Genomic DNA, 19,504 nt, shown 5'->3' with positions numbered 1-19,504 from the left:
AGTACATCATGAGAAACGCTGGGCTGGATGAAGCACAAGCTGGGGTCAAGATTGCTGGGAGAAATATCAATAACCTCAGATATGCAGATGACACCACCCTTATGACAGAAAGTGAAGAGGAATTAAAAAGCCTCTTGATGAAAGTGAAGGAGGAGAGTGAAAAAGTTGGCTTTGAGCTCTACATTCAGAAAACGAAGATCATGGCGTCTGGTCCCATCACTTCATGGCAAATATATGGGGAAACAGTGTAAACAGTGTCAGACTTTATTATTATTATTATTATTGGCTCCAAAATCACTGCAGATGGTGACTGCAGCCATAAAATTAAAAGACACTTACTCCTTGGAAGAAAAGTTATGAGCAACCTAGATAGCATATTCAAAATCAGAGACATTACTTTGCCAACAAAGGTCCATCTAGTCAAGGCTATGGTTTTTCCAGTGGTCATGTATGGATGTGAAGTTTGGACTGTGAAGAATGCTGAGCACCAAAGAATTGATGCTTTTGAACTGTGGTGTTGGAGAAGACTCTTGAGAGTCCCTTGGACTACAAGGAGATCCAACCAGTCCATTCTAAAGGAGATCAGTCCTGGGTGTTCATTGAAAGGACTGATGCTGAAGCTGAAACTCCAATACTTTGGCCACCTCATGTGAAGAGTTGACTCATTGGAAAAGGCTCTGATGCTGGGAGGGATTGGGGGCAGGAGGAGAAGGGGACGACAGAGGATGAGATGGCTGGATGGCATTACCAACTCAATGGACATGAGTTTGGGTGAACTCCGGGGGTTGGTGATGGACAGGGAGGCCTGGCGTGCTGCAACTCATGGGGTCACAAAGAGTCGGACATGACTGAGCAATAGAACTGAACTGAAACTTTGGTGGAGATAATATTCAATGGTGTATGTAAATCATAAAGGTAGTGTAAATGATAAAAACAAAATAATTGAAAAATATAAAGCTACAATAATTTGCTGATGGATATACAGTATAAAAATATGTAAACTGATACCAAATATATAAAATGTGTTTAGGAGAAAGGAAAATGTTGATATTTTGTATGCTAACAAATTTATGTTGTTATCAGGTTAAATCAGACTGTTATAAGGTATTTTATGTAAGTCTCATTGTAACCACAAAGCAAAAACCTATAGTCAATACACAAAAGTGAAAGTAATCAAAGTATATTACTACAGACAATTACTAAATCACAAAGACATCAAAAAAGAAAAAAAATGTAACAAACAATCTATAATACTCTCAGAAAACTATTAAGAAATGGCAAAAGTCCTTAAAAGTGAAATTGTTAGTCACTCAGTCGTGTCTTATTCTTGCAACTCCATGGAATGTAGCTTGCCAGGCTCCTCTGACTCTGGAATTCTCCAGGTAAGAATACTGAAGTAGGTTGCCATTCCCTTCTTCAGGGGATCTTCCTGACCCAGGGATTGATTGAACCCAGGGTCTCCTGCATTGCAGGCAGATTCTTCACTGCTTGAGCCACTAGGGTAGCCCCCAGTAAGTTTTACTTATTAAAAATTATTTTAAATGTAAATAGACTAAATTGTCCAATCAAAGGACATGGTGGTTAAATGGAATTTTAAAAAAAGACTCAACCATAAGCTGCCTACAGTGAACTCATTACAGATTTAAAGACATACATATGCTCAAAGTAAATGGCTAAAGAAGATATTCCGTGTACACACATAACAAAAGAGAGCTGCTGCTGCTGCTAAGTCACTTCAGTCGTGTCCGACTCTGTGTGACCCCATAGATGGCAGCCCACCAGGCTCCCCCGTCCCTGGGATTCTCCAGGCAAGAACACTGGAGTGGGTTGCCATTTCCTTCTCCAATGCATGAAAGTGAAAAATGAAAGGGAAGTCGCTCAGTTGTGTCTGACTCTTCGTGACCCCATGGACCGCAGCCTACCAGTCTCCTCTGTCCATGGGATTTTCCAGGCAAGAGTACTGGAGTGGGGTGCCATGGCCTTCTCTGCAAAAGAGAGCAGGGTTAGCCATACTTATTTCAGAGAAAGTAGATTTTAGGACAAAAACTGTAATAAGAGAGAAAGAAAATATGTGGTCAAAATATGTGGCCAGTTCCTCAAGAGAACATATCTCCAGTATTAGACCATCTAAATAAATAAGGCAATTTATGACAGATCCAAAGGTAGAAATAGGCAACAATACAATAACAGTAGGGGATATCAGTAACCCGCTATGAGCAAAGAATAAATAACACAGACAGAAAAATCAATAAAGAAAAATTGGACTTGAACAACAACTTAGATCAAATGAAGCTAACAGATATATGGAGAACTTTCTATCCAAAGCAGCAATTCATATTCTTAAGAGCTCGTGAAATATTCTCTAAGATGAATAATATGTTTGGCACAAGAGAAATCTTAACAAATTCAAGAAGACTGAAAATATATCAAGTATCTTTCCTGACTCCAATGGTATGAAACTGAACAGAAATTAATAACAGGAAGAAAACTTAAAAAGTCACAAATAATGTGGAAATTGAACAAAACACTACTGAAAAAGCAATGCTATGGGAAGTGAGAGGGAGGTTAAGGTGGGAGGGGGCATGTGTCTACCTATGGCTGATTGATGTTGCTGTATGGCAGAAACCAACACAATATTGTAAAGCAATTATCCTGCAATCAAAAAATAAATAAAACAAAACAGGCACAACCTAAAACAAATTTAGACACATTCTGGGATGCAGTGATGTATCAATATATACAAATCAATAAATGTGATATACCACAATAATAAAAGTAAAGGATTAAAAAGTAGAAATCAACATTAGACTTAATTTTAAGAGCTAACACCATGACAGTTCTAGAAGAAACGATAGGAAAAAATCTAAGTGAACTTGGATTGAGCAAAAATAAATAGGTAGCCAAAACTATGAAGTATAATAGACATAATCAATAAGTAAGTTATCATCCAAATTAAAATAATTCACTCCAATAAGGACATTGTTAGGAAAATGACAGGTAAAACAGAATAGGAGATAATACCTGCAAATATATAACTATCAAAGGTCTTGTAATTTGAATATTATAAAGAACTGCTAAAAATCAGTAACAAGTAAACTAAACAAATAAAATGGGAAAATATTTGAACAGACACAGCAAATAAGATAAATTGGTGGCAATTAAGCATATGAAAAGGTGCTCAACTTTATAAGCAATTGAGATATTCATTAAAGCTAAAATTATATATCACAACACACCTATTAGAATGGTTCCAAAAAAAAAAAAAAAACCTCATCATATGAGTAAGTGATGAGATGATATGTTACAGATACTTGGAAACAGTTTGGTGGTTTCTTAAAATGTTAAACATACAGTTAACATAGTGCTGCTCTTAAGATTTTATCTAAGTGAAATGAAAGCATAGGTCTCTCAAAGACTTGTACATGAATATCCATAGCAGCTTATTTGTAGTATTCAAAACTGAAAACAGCCTAACTAGTCATATGATGAAACATCATACAACAACAATAAGAAATAACTTATTGCTCAAAATAACAGCATTGGAAAAAAAATCTCAAAATAATTATGCTGTGTTAAAAAAGACCAAAAAAGAGAGAATATAAAATATTATATTTATGTAAAATTCAACAAAATGCAAAAGGCATTTAGTGAAACTGAGACAATAGTGAAAGAAAGCAGATCAGTGGTTGCCTAGGGACAGGGATGGGCTAAATAGAGAGGAAAGTAATACAAAGGGGAAAAAAGAAGTTTTTGGAGAGGATGGGTTTGGTAACCATTTTGATTGTGGTAAGGTGTTCAGGAAAATGTAAACATGGATTTATTTTCTAATTTAAGGAATGGAAAAGCATGTTTGGAGTGGAAGAATCCTCCAATAATTTAAGGTCTGGCAAGTGCTTGTCAACTTATTACCCAAATAGCTTTTCTTTAAAATGATACTAAATCAAAATGTTCAAGATTTTTTTCTATTTAATGTTGTGTTGTCTTTTTTGCATTCTTGGTCATATTTTACAATTATTTCTTTGTATTCTATAAATATGCTTTTTTCTATACTATTAGTAATGTGCATCTCCAGGAAGGTCCTGCTTTTCAGTTTGCCAGTCCAGGAGCCTGTCTAATTCTGATGTGAACCACTTCTAGGCACAAATATGTGTCAGAAGTCTTAAATTTAAGGAACATTCTGGACTAGGCACCTGCTGTTGGGAAAACAAAAAAGTGATGAGCAGTTATTGCAAATTTCACTTGGTAAGTCTAGGACTCAAATGTACAAACTGGGTTTTTACAGACTGTTCTGTTACCAAAAAGTTTCAACCAATTCCTGTCCTCAGTTCTTTTTTCCCAATACCGCTTCGTCCCTCAAGATATCAGTCTAAAGTTGCATACCAGCCCACAGTTGATTTTGGCGAAATTGCTTCCTTTCTGGAAAGGTAAGTCATGTGCAAAACAGGCTGAGGTAAAACGCAGCAGTGGTTGGGAATAAACTTTGGCCTGGTCCTGGAGAGTTTAGGAGATACTGAGGAAGAAAAAAAAAAAAAAAACCTTTTAAAGTAACTTTTAGCAATAAATTATTAATATTTTTATTTAAGGTAGGTGCATTTTTTAAACTGAATAGACAACAGTATAGGGTAAACATAACTTTTATAAGCACTGGGAAACCTACAAATTCATGTGACTCACTTTACTGGTATTTGTTTTATTGTGGCAATCTGGAACCAAACTTGAAATACCTCCAAGGTACACCTGTATGTGGTCAGGTGGATTTGCTCTCTGTTGTGTCAAAGATGGTCAGTGGCAGCTCTAGCCTCAGAGTCCACTAGGTTTTTAAACAAGCATGTTGCATCTGCATGTGTGGGATAAATGATGTGAAAACCAATAGATCCTGCTGAGCAGGCTGCAAGGAAAAGGTTTTTTTTGTTTCTGTTTTTTGACCAAAGTAGTCATCTTGCTTGGAACATCTTTTCATTCTAGGCCCTGCCCTCTGTGCTGAGCCTGAGTCCAAAGTTTACCTCACAGAGAACTCAAAGCCAAAGTTCAGATCCATGTGAGGTTGTCTAATTGTGGCATGGGGCCCTGGGGAACAAACTCCTAGAGGAGGGGGCAGGGTGTGAGGACAACAGTGAAATGAACAGAAGTTGAAGATAAATGTGTACACCCATGGTGGATTCATGTCAGTGTATGGAAAAACCAATACAGAATTGTAAAGTAAAATAAAATAAATAAATAAATTAATTAATTGATTAAAACAAAAAGAAAATAAATGTGGATAGATCGTGGTTTCTATGGTCACCAGATCATGAATGGAATATACCATGTATCCTTCTGAGAAGTAAAACCATCCTCAGGATATGAAGGGGGTTAAACTTCCAACAGCTATGGAAGGCAGAGGGTCAAGTTATGCAAAGTTCCCTGCTTAGTAGATAGTCCCTCCCAGCCATGCCCTCTGTTGGCAGACAGTGAAAAAATTTTCCAGAGGAGGGCTCAGGCCATCAGTCCCTGGTTCATTTTCTGGTCCCAGACAGATATTCTTTAGGGAGAGGATTGGCCCCATGAGTTCTTTTCTTGAGATCAAATTCCCCTGAGCCAGTCAGAGTGCACCAAATTTGCAGATGGCAGAGAACCCAGGGCTACGCCAAGTCTTGCAGTGACCATGCAATCTCTGAATGTGGTTTGGGGTGTTTATAGTAAGAAGAAAGGGAAAGTGAGTGAAAACTCTCTCACCCCTATAATCCCTAGGGGAAAACTGGAGCTTATGTAAGGAAGCCTGGGTATGCTCAGATATTATTATTGATATATTCTGAGGAGCAAATGCACAGCATGGGGAGGTTTCTGTGGTGCTATAGTTAACACGAAGCACAGCTACCTGGTCCCCAGAAGTAACACAGAGTTTACCCTGGCCCCATCCCCTCTTCTCTCAGTTGAACCAGGGAGAAACAACTATGTGAACTTTCAGCATTCTTGCTCTGCATCCTCTGCCAGAGCACAGCAGGTTGGAGTGAGAGACACAGGGAATAAGACTGTACCTTTCTGCCATTGACACAACAGGGGGACTTTCACTGTTTTGCCATGGTTCAGGAGTGACAGAACAAGGGTCATTTTAGTTGACTCGGTTCCTCCCAGCCTATGTCTCATGTTTCTGTTCAGTACCTAACTCATATCTGACTCTGTGACTCCATGGACTGCAGCATGCCAGGCTTCTCAGATTCCTGTCCATTGAGTCGGTGATGACAACCAACCATCTCTTTCTCTGTTGTCCCCTTCTCCTCTCCCCCTCAATCTTTCCCAGCATCCGGAACTTTTCCAATGAGTCAACTCTTCACATCTGGTGGCCAAAGTATTGGGGCTTCAGCTTCATCTTCCAATGAATATTCAGCGGTGATTACCTTTAGGCTTGATTGCCTTGATTTGCTTGCTGTGCAAGAGACTCTCAAGTGTCTTCTCCAGCACCAAAATTCAAAAGCACCAATTCTTCAGCGCTCAGCCTTCCTTTTGGTCCAACTCTCATATCCATACATGACTAATGGAAAAAACCATAGCCTTCACTATACAGATATTTGTTGGCAAAATGATGTCTCTGCTTTTTAATACCCTCTCTGTGTTGTCACAGCTTTATTGCCAAGGAACAGAAGTTTTTAAGTTCGTGGCTGCAGTCAACATCTGCTGTGATTTTAGAGCCCAAGAAAATAAAATCTACACTGTTTCCAATTTTTCCCCATCTATTTGCCATGAAGTGCATGATTGGACCAGATGCCATGATCTTAGTATATTGAATGTTGAGTTTTAAGCCAGCTTTTCACTCTCCTCTTTCACCCTGATCAGGAGGCTCTTTAGTTCTTTTAGTTCACTCTTATTACCATCAGAGTGAAATCATCTGTATATCTGAAGTTGCTGATATTTCTTCTGGCAATCTTGACTTCAGCTTGTGATTCATCCAGCCTGGCATTTCACATGATGTACTCTGTATATAACTTAAATAAGCAGCGTCACGAGCCTGTCCGATTTTGAAGAAGTCCATTGTTCCATGTCTGGTTCTAATTGTTGGTTCTTGACCTGCATATATTTTTCTAAGGAGTCAGGTAAGGTGGTGTGGTATCACCATCCCTTTAAGTATTTTCCATAGTTTTTTTTTTTTTTTTGTGTGTGTGTGTGTGTGTGTGTGATCCTCACAGTTGAAGGCTTTAACATAGTCAATGAAGCAGAGGTAGATGTTTTTCTGGAATTCCTTTGCTTTTTATATGATTCAATGGATGTTGGCAATGTGATCTCTGGTTTCTCTGCCTTTTCTAAATCCAGCTTGTACATCCAGAATTTCTTGGTTCACTTACTGCTGAAGCCTAGCCTGAAGGATTTTTTTAAAGTTATTTATTTTAATTGGAGGCCAATTACTTTACAATATTGTAGTGCTTTTGCCATACACTGACATGAATCAGACATGGGTATACATGTGTTCTGCATCCTGAACCCCCCTCCCACCTCCCTCCCCACCCCATCCCTCTGGGTCATCCTAGTGCATCCTAGCCCTGAGCACCCTGTCTCGTGCATCGAACCTGGACTGGCAATCTGTTTTATATATGATAATATGCATGTTTCAATGCTATTCTCTCAGATCATCCAACCCTTGCCTTGTCCCAGAGGCCAAAAGACTGTTCTATACATCTGTGTCTCTTTTGCTGTTTCACATATAAGGTTATCATTACCATCTTTCTAAATTCCAAATATATACCTTAGTATACTGTATTGGTGCTGTTCTTTGTGACTTACTTCACTTTGTATTCACTCAGCTCCAGTTTCATCCACCTCATTAGAACTGATTCAAATGTATTTTTTTTAATGGCTGAGTAATACCCCATTGTGTATATGTACCACAGCTTTCATATCTATTCATCTGCAGATGGACATCTGGTCACCTCCATGTCCTTGTCTTTGTAAACAGTGCTGTGATGAACACTGGGGTACACGTGTCTCTTTCAATTCTGGTTTCCTTGGTGTGTATGCCCAGCAGTGGAATTGCTGGGTCCTATGGCAGTTCTATTTCCATTTTTTTAAGGAATCTCCACACTGTTCTCCAGAGTGGCTGTACTAGTTTGCATTCCCACCAGCAGGTGTAAGAGGGTTCCCTTTTCTCCACACCCTCTCCAGCATTTATTATTTGTAGACTTTTGGATAGCACCCATTCTGGCCAGTGTGAGACAGTAAGTACCTCATTGTGGTTTTGATTTGCATTTCTCTGATAAGGAGTGATGTTGAACATCTTTTCATGTGTTTGTTAGCCATCTGTATGTCTTCTTTGGAGGAATGTCTGTTTATTTCTTTGGCCCATTTTTTTGATTGGGTCATTGATTTTTCTGGAATTGAGCTGCAGAAGTGCTTGTATATTTTTGAGATTAGTTGTTTGTCAGTTGCTTCATTTGCTATTATTTTTTCCCATTCTGAAGGCTGTCTTTTCACCCTGCTTATAGTTTCCTTCATTGCACAAAGCTTTTATGTTTAATTAGGTCCCATTTGGTTATTTTTTCTTTTATTTCCATTACTCTGGGAGGTGGATCATAGAGGATCCTGCTGTGATTTATGTCAGAGAGTGTTTTGTCTATGTTCTCCTCTAGGAGTTTTATAGTTTCTGGTCTTATGTTTAGATCTTCAATCCATTTTGAGTTTATTTTGGTGTATGGTGTTAGAAAGTGTTCTAGTTTCATTCTTTTAGAAGTGGTTGACCAGTTTTCCCAGCACCACTTGTTAAAGAGATTGTCTTTTCTCCATTGTATATTCTTTCCTCCTTTGTCAAAGATAAGGTGTCCATAGGTGCATGCATTTATTTCTGGGCTTTCTATTTTGCTTCATTGATCAATATTTCTCTCTTTGTGCCTGTGCCTTATTGTCTTGATGACTGTAGCTTTGTAGTATAGCCTGAAGTCAGGCAGATTGATTCCTCCACTTCCATTCTTCTTTTTCAAGATTGCTTTGGCTCTAGTTTTTGTATTTCCATACAAATTGTGAAATTATTTGTTCTAGCTCTGTGAAAAATACCGTTGTTAGCTTGATAGGAGTTGCTTTGAATCTATGGATTGCTTTGGGTAGTATACTCATTTCCACTACATTGAATCTTCCAATCCATGAACATGGTATATTTCTCCATCTATTTGTGTCCTCTTTGATTACTTTCATCAGTGTTTTATAGTTTTCTATATATAGGTCTTTTGTTTCTTTAGGTAGATATATTCATAAGTATTTTATTCTTTTCGTTGCAATGGTGAATGGAATTGTTTCCTTAATTTCTCTTTCTGTTTTCTCATTGTTAGTGTATAGGAATGCAAGGGATTTCTCTGTTGTAATTTTATATCCTTCAACTTTACTACGGAGGAGCCTGGCAGGCTATAATCCATGGGGTCGCAAAAAGTTGGACACAACTGAGAGACTTCACTTCGCTTCACAACTTTACTATATTCATTGATTAGTTCTAGTAATTTTCTGGTGGAGTCTTTAGAGTTTTCCATGTAGATGATCATATCATCTGCAAACAGTAAGAGTTTCACTTCTTCTTTTCCAATCTGGATTCCTTTTGTTTCTTTTCCTGCTCTGATTGCTGTGGCCAAAACTTCCAAAACTATGTTGAATAGTAGTGGTGAGAGTGGGCACCCTTGTCTTGTTCCTGACTTTAGGGGAAATGCTTTCAAATTTTCACCATTGAGCATAATGTTTGCTGTGGGTTTGTCATATATGGCTTTTATTATGTTGAAGTATGTTCCTTCTATGCCTGCTTTCTGGAGGGTTTTATCATAAATGGATGTTGAATTTTGTCAAAGGCTTTCTCTGCATCTATTGAGATAATCATATGGTTTTTACCTTTCAATTTGTTAATGTGTTGTATCACATTGATTTGTGGATCTTAAAGAATCCTTGCATCCCTGGGATAAAGCCCACTTGGTCATGATCTTTTTAATATGTTGTTGGATTCTGTTTGCTAGAATTTTGTTAAGGATTTTTGCATCTATGTTCATCAGTGATATTGGCCTGTAGTTTTCTTTTTTTGTGGCATCTTTGTCTGGTTTTGATATTAGGGTGATGGTGGCCTCATAGAATGAGTTTGGAAGTTCACCTTCCTCTGCAAGTTTCTGGAAGAGTTTGAGTAGGATAGGTGTTAGCTCTTCTCTAAAGTTTTGGTAGAATTCAGCTATGAAGCCGTCTGGTCCTGGGCTTTTGTTTGCTGGAAGATTTCTGGTTACAGTTTCGATTTCTGTGCTTGTGATGGGTCTGTTAAGATTTTCTATTTCGTTCTGGTCCCATTTTGGAAAGTTATACTTTTGTAAGAATTTGTCAGTTTCTTCCAAGTTGTCCATTTTATTGGCATATAGTTGCTGATAGTAGTCTCATATGATCCTTTGTATTTCTGTCTTGTGTGTTGTGATTTCTCCATTTTTGTTTCTAATTTTGTTGATTTGATTCTTCTCCATTTGTTTCTTGATGAGTCTGGCTAATGGTTTGTCAATTTTATTTATCTTCTCAAATACCAGCTTTTGGCTTTGTTGATTTTTACTATGGTCTCTTGTTTATTTTGTATTTATTTCTTCCCTAATTTTTAAGATTTCTTTCCTTCTACTAACCCTGGGGTTCTTCATTTCTCCCTTTTTTAGTTGCTTTAGGTATAGAGTTAAGTTATTTCTTTGACTTTTTTCTTGTTTCTTAAGGTAAGCCTGTATTGCTATAAACATTCCTCTTAGCATTGCTTTTGCAATGTCCCATAGGTTTTGGATTGTTGTGTTTTCATTTTCATTCATTTCTATGCATATTTTGATTTCCTTTTTGATTTCTTTTGTGATTTGTTGGTTATTCAGAAGCGTGTTGTTTAACCTCCATATGTTGGAATTTTTAATAAGTTTTTTTCCCTGTAATTGACATCTAATCTTACTGCATTGTGGTCAGAAAAGATGCTTGGAATGATTTCAATTTTTTTGAATTTACCAGGGCTAGATTTATGGCCCAGGATGTTATCTATCCTGGAGAAGGTTCTGTGTGCACTTGAGAAAAAGGTGAAATTCATTGTTTTGGGGTGAAATGTCCTATAGATATTAATTAGATCTAACTGGTCCATTGTATCATTTATTTATTTTTTATTGTTAAATTTTATTGTAAAATTCATGCAGTTAAAAACTCTTCAAAATAAAAGTATACTCCTTTGAAAGTTTTTTTTTTAGTGTACTAATCATAATACAAGTCCTTTTATTCTTTTCAGGCAGCAACATTCTAAGAATCCATTGTGTACTAGTTGCTATGTGGAGAGAAAAATAAACCCTATATTTAAGGAGTTTAAAATACAAATGAGAACACAAGTGAGATCTGTTCTTTATGGGAAGAAAGCAAATATATTCTTGTAGATTTTGGTATGAAGAAAGATACTAGAGATGAATGCCACAAAAGCAGCTCCACTTGAAGCAGGTAAATTTAGTGATCAGAACAGAACAAGATTAACTAGGATAAACTCCCATAAAGAGATGATGTACAGAGAAACATATCCTTTTCATGCTGATTATCTTAACAAGGTTTAATACGTGTGATTATTTTTCAGTCTTTTGAGTTTAAATTGTCCAGGTAGCCAAAAGGTCTGAAAACAGACAAATATACATAAACAGTTTATTCATCTTCTATGATATGTTCAGTGTTCCTCACTAGCAGTTCATGGTTCAATAAGCAAATTTGCAATGAACAACATGCACTACCAAAAGGCATTCCCATCAGTCCTCGTACATTCATTTATAATGCATTGTCCCAGATGATTCAGGTCTAATTTTCACTGAATAAGCTTGCACCTTTTCTCATTTGTCTTTTGCTTTTCTTCTTTTCTCAGCTATTTGTAAGGCCTCCTCAGACAACCATTTTGCCTTCTTGCATTTCTTTTCCTTGGGGATGGTTTTGATCAACACCTCTTGTACAATGTCACAAACCTCTGTCCATAGTTCTTTAGGCACTCTATCAGATCTAATCCATCGAATCTATTTGTCACTGCCACTGTATAATCATAAGGGATTTGATTTAGGTCATACCTGAATGGCCTAGTGGTTTTCCCTACTTTCTTTAAGTCTGAATTTTACAATAAGAAGTTCATGATCTGAGCCACAGTCAGCTCCTGGTCTTGTTTTTGCTGACTGTATAAAGCTTCTCCACCTTTGCCTTCAAAAAATATAGTCAGTCTGATTTCAGTATTGACCATCTGGTGGTAACCATGTGTAGGGTCATCTCTTGTGTTGTTCAAAAAGGCTGTTCACTATAACCGGTTCATTCTCTTGGCAAAACTCTGTTAGCCTTTGCCCTGCTTCATTTTGTACTCCAAAGCCTAACTTGTCTATTACTCCAGGTATCTCATAACCTCCTACGTTTGCAGTCCAGTCCCTTATGATGAAAAGGACATCTTTTTTGGTGTTAGTTCTAGAAGGTCTTATAGGTCTTCATGGAACCGTTCAACTTCAGCTTCAGCATTAGTGGTTGGGGCATAGACTTGGATTACTGATATTGTAATGAATTTTGATACTGAACGGTTTGCCTTGCAAACGAACAGAGTTCATTTTGTCATTTTTGAGACTGCACCCAAGTACTGCATTTTGGGCTGTTTTGTTGACTATGAGAGCTACTCCATTTCTTCTAAGGGATTCTTGTCCACAGTAGTAAATATAATGGTCATCTGAATTAAATTAGCCCTTTACAATCCATTTTAGTGGACTGATTCCTAAAATGCTGATGTTCACTCTTGCCATCTCCTGTCAGACCACTTCCAATTTACCTTGATTCATAGACCTAACATTACAGGTTCCTATGCAATATTGTTCTTTACAGCATCAGACTTTACTTTCACCACCAGACACATCCACAGCTGGGCGTTGTTTTCACTTTGGCTCAGCCTCTTCATTCCTTCTGGAGCTATTTCTCCACTCTTCTCCAGCAGCATATTCGGCACCTACTGACCTGGGGATTTCATCTTTCTGTGCCATGTCTTTTGCCTTTTCATACTGTTCAAGGGGTTCTCAAGGTAAGAATGCTGAAGTGATTTGCCATTCCCTTTTCCAATGGAACACGTTTAGCATATCCTAGAAGAAGTAATCAAGGGAGCTCAATCTACTAGAAATATCATGTAGTCTCTGTTTCTAGACTTTGTGGTCACTAGTATTTTTTATAAGATTCACTTACTGTCAGTCTTATAAACATTTTTGCCATTTATATTATACCAGGAAAAAAATGAATACTAAAAATGAGATAATGGAAAAAAAAAAAAACAGATTTCTTTTGCTTCCAAACGATTCTACACCAGAACATTTTGCTGAAGACTCTTTAAATGATACTCAGAATACATTACAAATTTCGTTTTTAAATAGATTTGAGTCTAGAACAGGACTCACTTACAATGATTCCAGAACACAATGCATAAGTGCAACAGTTAGGTGATGATGTCTTAATTTTTCAAGGGGATAAAGTTCTTCTTCAAATATGGATGGAAATTAAGAGTTATTCTCCTTTATAGACTACAATATTATTGTCGGTTTCATATACTTTTACTTTATAAAGAACTCCCACAGGAAGAAATTTATGGAGATTTTCCAGATATATATGGCTACATTTTCTGTTGTGCTTACAATGTCTGTAAAATACGGCACATCTAAAACCAAATTCTTATGATCAAGGGGCTTAATAATTGCCTTCTCCATATACTCTTTGGGGTCAGTCAAATTCATGACCATTCCTGTAACAGGATCAATCTCCATGTACTGTCACCACAACTTTATAATTGTGCCCATGGCCATTTGTGTTGTTGCACTTCCCAAATAATTTCAAGTTTTCTTCATTACTAGGAAATTTGCTGTGGAGGCGGTGGGTTGTGCTGAAGGAGATGAAGCGGGACACTCGCACCTGCCAGCTAGGGCCTGATCCTGCTCCGTTCATGGCTCCATAAGCCCAGGGCCCAGCCAGCATCTTAACCCCTCGGCTCACCACCAGCCTGGGGTGGGCCCCACTGTATCATTTAAAGTTCGTGTTTCCTTGTTAATTTTCTGTTTAGTTGATCTATCCATAGGTTTGAGTGCCATATTAAAGCCTCCCACTATTATTGTGTTATTGTATTTCCCCTTTCATACTTGTTCAGTTCAGTTGAGTTGCTCAGTCATGTCCGACTCTTTGTGACCCCATGAATCTCAGCACGCCAGGCCTCCCTGTCCATCACCAACTCCCAGAGTTCACTCATACTCACGTCCATCGAGTCAGTGATGCCATCCAGGCATCTCATCCTCTGTCGTCCCCTTCTCCTCCTGCCCCCAATGCCTCCCAGCATCAGGGTCTTTTCCAATGAGTCAACTCTTCACATGAGGTGGCCAAAGTACTGGAGTTTCAACTTTAGCATCAGTCCTTCCAATGCACACCCAGGACTGATCTCCTTTAGAATGGACTGGTTGGATCTTCTTGCAGTCCAAGGGGCTCTCAAGAGTCCTCTCCAACACCACTTATTAGCATTTGCCTTACATATTGTGGTGCTCCTATGTTGGGTGCATATATATTGATAATTGTTATATCTTCTTCTTGGATTGATCCTTTGATCATTATGTAGTGTCCTTCTTTGTCTCTTTTCACAGCCTTTGTTTTAAAGTCTATTTTATCTGATATGAGTATTGCTACTCCTGCTTTCTTTTGGTCTCCATTTGCATGAAATATCTTTTTCCAGCCCTTCACTTTCAGTCTGTATGTGCCCCTTGTTTGGAGGTGGGTCTCTTGTAGACAGCATATATAGGGGTCTTGTTTTTGTATCCATTCAGCCAGTCTTTGTCTTTTGGTTGGGGCATTCAACCCATTTACATTTAAAGTGATTATTGATAAGTATGATCCCGTTGCCATTTACTTTGTTGTTTTGGGTTTGAGTTTATACACCCTTTCTGTGTTTCCTGTCTAGAGAAGATCCTTTAGCATTTGTTGGAGAGCTGGTTTGGTGGCACTGAATTCTCTCAGCTTTTGCTTGTCTGTGAAGCTTTTGATTTCTCCTTCATATCTGAATGAGATCCTTGCTGGGTACAGTAAATTGGGTTATAGATTTTTCTCTTTCATCACTTTAAGTATGTCCTGCCATTCCCTTCTGGCCTGAAGAGTTTCTATTGAAAGATCAGCTGTTATCCTTATAGGAATCCCCTTGTGTTTCATTTGTTGTTTTTCCCTTGTTGCTTTTAACATTTGTTGTTTGTGTTTGATCTTTATTAATTTGATTAATATGTGTCTTGGGGTGTTTTGCCTTAGGTTTATCCTGTTTGGGCTCTCTTGGTTTCTTGGACTTGAGTGGCTATTTCCTTTCCCATTTTAGGGAAGTTTTCAATTATTGGATCCAGATTGCTACAGAACACAACACCTACAGCAAATATCATCCTTGGAATTACTGAAAGCTTTCTTTTGAGAGTTTCATCAAGTAAGAATGGCCACTATCACCAAGAAAGTATAGTATGTGGGAAAAGAAGGAACAAAGTGCTTGGAAAGAAAGACGTGAAACTGGCACTATTTGTAGATGATATAATTCTGTACACTAAATTCTACAGGTATTTACAGACAAATTGGTAGAATCAATAAAAGAGTTTAGGTGGCTGTTTATAGGATAAAATATTAACATTCAGAAGTCAATTTTATTTTATTTACCAGCAACATATTTACAAAATGAAAATTTCAAAGGCAGTATTTGTAAAATATGAAGTGCCTAGGATAAAATGCTCTCTTATGGGAAAAATGAAGTATTACTGGGACATATTAATGAAGTTTTTATTAAAAGGAAAGGCACACCATATCTGTTGAATGACATTCTATATTATAGACAAGAAATCAAATCTAAAAGTGCAATGCAGTCCCAATTAGAACCCTAAATGTGATTTTGGTTGAATTTTTTCTGATGAATTGATATTTGAATAGGATTCAAGAGAGGCAAAAAATAACCTAGACATTTTCAAAGAAAAAGGGAGAGTTGAGTGGCCTTATTCAAATATCAGAACTTGCTGTAGAACTGTAGGGATGAGTTTGTGGTATTTTAAGTAGACAGATAAATAGAGCCATGGTACTTAATAGAGAGTTCACAAACTAGCCCGTACATAGGTAGATGTTTGATTTATGACACATGCAGAACTGCAAATCAGTCAGAAAAGGGCAGACTTTTCAATAAGTGGTTCACTGAAACAATCAGATATCCACTTAAAAAAAGAAAGAAAACCTACTCAGCACTATACACAAACATCACTTGTAGGTGGATTATGACCTAACTGTGAGAGGCAAAACCATAAATATTTCAGAAGACAATATAGAGAATAGTTTCATGGGCTCAGGGCAGGGACAGATTTCTTGAAAGAGAAAAGCACTAGCCATAAGGAAAAGAATGATAAATTTTGACTATGCTATCATTAAGTATGTTATATAAATAAGCATGTCTTAATTAAAGTCTGTTCACAAAGCACAACACAGAAGAGAAAATACAAACAACAAAGCAAAAGATTATTTTAGCCACACATATAACCACCAATGGATTGGTATTTAAAACACGTAAATAACTCACTATATCAGTAAAAACAAGATGGGGAATAGAATAGAAAAATGGTGAAAGAGTTGAACATGAACAGGATTTTCATAGGAGAAAATGTCCAAAATGTTCATAAACTTGAGAATGTGCAAAAACTTAATAGTAGAGGAAAACAAGTAAATTAAATTCTGGCAATACTTGGTGTAGATGAAGATGTGCAGGCAGAGGAACTCTCTGTGTTGCTGCTGGAACTATAAGTCAGTACAACCACTACAGAAAACAATTTGGCACCATGTAGAAAAGCTGAGGATATGTATACTCTATGGGCCAGTGACTCTGTTCTTGCATATATACCCAAGAGACTTTTAAACATGAGTCCCATGAAAAATGCCCAAGAATTTTCATTGCATCATTGTTCATGATTAAAAGCTAAAAACAGCCCCAGTGTTCATCCAGTGTACAATGGTACAATCACATCACAATTACTTTGCTAAAATCATGCACTGGAATGCTAATCAATGATGGAGACAAAAGGTCTAAGGCTACTAGGCACAAGATGGATGCTGCTGCTGCTGCTAAGTTGCTTTAGTCGTGTCCAACTCTGTGCTACCCCGTAGATGGGAGCCCACCAGGCTCTGCAGTCCCTGGGATTCTCCAAGCAAGAATACTGGAGTGGGTTGCCATTTCCTTCTTCAATGCATGGAAGTGAAAAGTGAAAGTGAAGTCGCTCAGTCGTGTTTGACTCTTAGCGACCCCATGGACTGCAGCCTACCAGGCTCCTCTGTCCATGGGATTTTCCAGGCAAGAGTACTGGGGTGGGGTGCCATTGCCTTTTCCAACAAGATGGATGAGTGTCTCAAATAAATATGATATTGAATGAAAGAAGCAGGCCATAAAAGGGAGCATGCAGTATGATTCCATTGACACAACTCCAAATAAACTGTATTGCTTAGGAATGCATACAAAAGTTGTAAAGTCATGTTTATAAAAAAGCATTTTAGAAACGATTATCATAAAGTCAAGATAACAACTATATCCATAGGGGAGGGTGTGGGTTGTGATTGGGAGAAACACCAGTGGTTGTATGCTGGAAGGCTGGCAACATTCTATTTCTTGACCGTGGTCCTGGTTACGTGTGTTTGCTTCTATAAGGGGCTTCTCTGGAATTATCTAAACCTGGCAGCTATATTTTATGCACTTCTCTGTGCCTCAGACAGTATATTAAACCTCTACAGCATATTAAAAAGCAGAGACAGGGAGGTAGTCCTAAGATGGTGGAGGAATAGGATGGGGAGACCACTTTGCCCCCTGCAAATTCATCAAAAGATCATTTGAACACTGAGCAAATTCCACAAAATAACTTCTGAATGCTGGTGGAGGACACCAGGCACCCAGAAAGGCAGCCCATTCTCTTCGAAAGGAGATAGGACAAAATATAAAAGATAAAAAGTGAGACAAAAGAGTTAGGGACAGATATCTGTCTCAGGGAGGGAGTCATGAAGGAGAAGTTTCCAAACACCAGGAAACCCTCTCACTGGTGGGTCTGTGGGGAGTTTTGGAATCGCAGAGAACATCATAACTGGGAGGGGGAGAAAAAAAAATCCCACAAATTATTCACCTAACTGCAACTCCCAGGGGAGGAGTAGCCCTTGACGCTTGCGTCTGCCAGGTGCAAGTGGGGGCTGAACAAGAAGGCATGGCTGGATGCTTAGGGTAAGGACCAGGCCTGAATACCCTGAAGGCAATCTGAGGGAGCTAATGTAAGATAGCAACCCAAATTGTGGAATAGCCAGAGAGGAAAAAAAAAAGAGAGAGAGAGAGAGAGAGAGAGAGAGAGAGAGAGAACTTTCCCATGAAAAGCTCTAAGGTACAGCCTAGCCAACTCACAGAACAAAGGACTGAGTGAACACCAGAGGAGAGCTAATCAGCTGCAAACTAGCCCCTCCACCCACCAGTGGCTGAGAGGCAGGTGAGTGATAGCCAGAGCAGGAAGGCAAGGGGCAATCTCAGCTCCAGAGATGGCATCCTCCACCAAACTAGGAGCAGGTTCCCAATTGCTAACAAGTCTTCCTGAGATCCTGGATGGTTGACATCTGCCAGAAGGGTTGTAGTCAGAGATTAGCTCCCCAGAAGAGACACATGGCACACCTGAGATGGCACTCTTGTGGCGCACCCAGGAAACCGAGGGGCTGGGACTGGGAGGTGATAAGATGCACTACCCACCTGGGAGAATGTGCTCGCCAAGCACCTGGTCGCCTGAGCTGCTCAGGCCTGGGAAGGGCACAAAACGCAGGCCCAACTGAGTCTGTGCCTTTGTGGAGTAACTGAGAACCTGAATTTGAGTGGCTTAGACCTGTGAAGTGCATGGAACCCAGGGCTCGCTTTAGACAGTTCCTCTGCAGAGCAACCTGGAGCCTGAACAGAGTAGACTGGGAAAGCACATGCACTGTGAGCTGGGGCAAACCCAGTGTGGCCCAGACACTGCAAGCAATCCCCCAAAATGCCAGTGATATTTGTTTGCAGCGTTCCTCTTCTCTGGTGGCTCAGACGGTAAAGTGTCTGCCCACAATGTGGGAGACCTGGGTTCGATCCTTGGGTCGGAAAGATCCCCTTGAGAAGGAAATGGCAACCCACTCCAGTACTCTTGCCTGGAAAATTCCATGGGCAGAGGAGCCTTGTAAGCTACAATCTATGGGGTCGCCAAGAGTCGGACACGACTGAGCCACTTCATTTCACTTCACTTCTTCCCTCTCCACAGCACAACTGAACAAGTGAGCCTAAATAAGTGACCACCTTCGCCTCCTTGTGTCAGGGAGGAAATTAGACACTGAAGAGACTTGCAAACAGAGGAACCCAAAATAAACAAAGAAGAGGGAACCACTTTGGAAGTGACAGGTGCAACAGATTAAAACCCTGTAGTTAGCACTGACTACATTGGATGTAGTCAATGTATGGCAAAACCAATACAGAATTGTAAAGTAAAATAAAAAAAAATAA

General features: G+C 38.8%; 1 pseudogene; it reads right to left on the bottom strand.

Moving 5' to 3' along the window:
* Positions 1-13,482: 13,482 nt before the first annotated feature.
* Positions 13,483-13,917, bottom strand: LOC120882227 (annotated as a pseudogene).
* Between the last annotated feature and the right edge of the window lie 5,587 nt (positions 13,918-19,504).

Source organism: Oryx dammah, unplaced genomic scaffold (assembly GCF_014754425.2).
Source record: "Oryx dammah isolate SB20612 unplaced genomic scaffold, SCBI_Odam_1.1 HiC_scaffold_23, whole genome shotgun sequence".
Taxonomy (NCBI): domain Eukaryota; kingdom Metazoa; phylum Chordata; class Mammalia; order Artiodactyla; family Bovidae; genus Oryx; species Oryx dammah.
The sequence above is the reverse complement of the archived record's forward strand: the minus strand, read 5'-3'. Positions and strand labels throughout refer to the sequence as shown.